Here is a 3,222-nt window from a genome sequence, read left to right as displayed (position 1 = left end):
GGTTTTCTATATTTGTTTGTATATTTTGGGGTTAATCTTTGGTTAACTCTTATTAACCATGGTCACAGGCCTTTTCATGCACCCCTGTGTAATCTTAATTGTTCTAAACCTGTGTCAGCTGCTCCTTAGTAATTTATCGGCTGTGTCAGGTGACTAGTATGCCTTTAAAAGCCACTAGACATGTGGCAGGCATACATTAAACCTAGTGGGCATATTTGCAGTTATATTATATGTGATACAGTTGCCAGGTTTTAATTCTTTAGGCTTTGTGATAGTGTAGGACCTGCATGAAGGTGGGGTACCTTGAAAATCGGTATGCAGGCTTCCGTGCATTGGCCAATCCACCAACTAAACCCCCATCATTTATTTATTTATTGATGTTGTGAGGACAAGTGAGCTTGCTATGGTGAGTGCTGAATTCTCTATTTTGTATGTATTTGGGTAGGTGGCCATGGGCTGCATGCACCCCACCCTATGAGTGGAGAGTGCAGACACTGCACCCCGCTTCTGGGGTGGCGAGTGCTGTGGTTTTCTATATTTGTTTGTATATTTTGGGGTTAATCTTTGGTTAACTCTTATTAACCATGGTCACAGGCCTTTTCATGCACCCCTGTGTAATCTTAATTGTTCTAAACCTGTGTCAGCTGCTCCTTAGTAATTTATCGGCTGTGTCAGGTGACTAGTATGCCTTTAAAAGCCACTAGACATGTGGCAGGCATACATTAAACCTAGTGGGCATATTTGCAGTTATATTATATGTGATACAGTTGCCAGGTTTTAATTCTTTAGGCTTTGTGATAGTGTAGGACCTGCATGAAGGTGGGGTACCTTGAAAATCGGTATGCAGGCTTCCGTGCATTGGCCAATCCACCAACTAAACCCCCATCATTTATTTATTTATTGATGTTGTGAGGACAAGTGAGCTTGCTATGGTGAGTGCTGAATTCTCTATTTTGTATGTATTTGGGTAGGTGGCCATGGGCTGCATGCACCCCACCCTATGAGTGGAGAGTGCAGACACTGCACCCCGCTTCTGGGGTGGCGAGTGCTGTGGTTTTCTATATTTGTTTGTATATTTTGGGGTTAATCTTTGGTTAACTCTTATTAACCATGGTCACAGGCCTTTTCATGCACCCCTGTGTAATCTTAATTGTTCTAAACCTGTGTCAGCTGCTCCTTAGTAATTTATCGGCTGTGTCAGGTGACTAGTATGCCTTTAAAAGCCACTAGACATGTGGCAGGCATACATTAAACCTAGTGGGCATATTTGCAGTTATATTATATGTGATACAGTTGCCAGGTTTTAATTCTTTAGGCTTTGTGATAGTGTAGGACCTGCATGAAGGTGGGGTACCTTGAAAATCGGTATGCAGGCTTCCGTGCATTGGCCAATCCACCAACTAAACCCCCATCATTTATTTATTTATTGATGTTGTGAGGACAAGTGAGCTTGCTATGGTGAGTGCTGAATTCTCTATTTTGTATGTATTTGGGTAGGTGGCCATGGGCTGCATGCACCCCACCCTATGAGTGGAGAGTGCAGACACTGCACCCCGCTTCTGGGGTGGCGAGTGCTGTGGTTTTCTATATTTGTTTGTATATTTTGGGGTTAATCTTTGGTTAACTCTTATTAACCATGGTCACAGGCCTTTTCATGCACCCCTGTGTAATCTTAATTGTTCTAAACCTGTGTCAGCTGCTCCTTAGTAATTTATCGGCTGTGTCAGGTGACTAGTATGCCTTTAAAAGCCACTAGACATGTGGCAGGCATACATTAAACCTAGTGGGCATATTTGCAGTTATATTATATGTGATACAGTTGCCAGGTTTTAATTCTTTAGGCTTTGTGATAGTGTAGGACCTGCATGAAGGTGGGGTACCTTGAAAATCGGTATGCAGGCTTCCGTGCATTGGCCAATCCACCAACTAAACCCCCATCATTTATTTATTTATTGATGTTGTGAGGACAAGTGAGCTTGCTATGGTGAGTGCTGAATTCTCTATTTTGTATGTATTTGGGTAGGTGGCCATGGGCTGCATGCACCCCACCCTATGAGTGGAGAGTGCAGACACTGCACCCCGCTTCTGGGGTGGCGAGTGCTGTGGTTTTCTATATTTGTTTGTATATTTTGGGGTTAATCTTTGGTTAACTCTTATTAACCATGGTCACAGGCCTTTTCATGCACCCCTGTGTAATCTTAATTGTTCTAAACCTGTGTCAGCTGCTCCTTAGTAATTTATCGGCTGTGTCAGGTGACTAGTATGCCTTTAAAAGCCACTAGACATGTGGCAGGCATACATTAAACCTAGTGGGCATATTTGCAGTTATATTATATGTGATACAGTTGCCAGGTTTTAATTCTTTAGGCTTTGTGATAGTGTAGGACCTGCATGAAGGTGGGGTACCTTGAAAATCGGTATGCAGGCTTCCGTGCATTGGCCAATCCACCAACTAAACCCCCATCATTTATTTATTTATTGATGTTGTGAGGACAAGTGAGCTTGCTATGGTGAGTGCTGAATTCTCTATTTTGTATGTATTTGGGTAGGTGGCCATGGGCTGCATGCACCCCACCCTATGAGTGGAGAGTGCAGACACTGCACCCCGCTTCTGGGGTGGCGAGTGCTGTGGTTTTCTATATTTGTTTGTATATTTTGGGGTTAATCTTTGGTTAACTCTTATTAACCATGGTCACAGGCCTTTTCATGCACCCCTGTGTAATCTTAATTGTTCTAAACCTGTGTCAGCTGCTCCTTAGTAATTTATCGGCTGTGTCAGGTGACTAGTATGCCTTTAAAAGCCACTAGACATGTGGCAGGCATACATTAAACCTAGTGGGCATATTTGCAGTTATATTATATGTGATACAGTTGCCAGGTTTTAATTCTTTAGGCTTTGTGATAGTGTAGGACCTGCATGAAGGTGGGGTACCTTGAAAATCGGTATGCAGGCTTCCGTGCATTGGCCAATCCACCAACTAAACCCCCATCATTTATTTATTTATTGATGTTGTGAGGACAAGTGAGCTTGCTATGGTGAGTGCTGAATTCTCTATTTTGTATGTATTTGGGTAGGTGGCCATGGGCTGCATGCACCCCACCCTATGAGTGGAGAGTGCAGACACTGCACCCCGCTTCTGGGGTGGCGAGTGCTGTGGTTTTCTATATTTGTTTGTATATATATATATATATATATATATATATAAGAGAGGTGTCGCGCGT

This window comes from Pseudophryne corroboree, chromosome 2, assembly GCF_028390025.1.
Source record: "Pseudophryne corroboree isolate aPseCor3 chromosome 2, aPseCor3.hap2, whole genome shotgun sequence".
NCBI lineage: Eukaryota > Metazoa > Chordata > Amphibia > Anura > Myobatrachidae > Pseudophryne > Pseudophryne corroboree.
Note: the sequence above shows the minus strand (reverse complement) of the source record.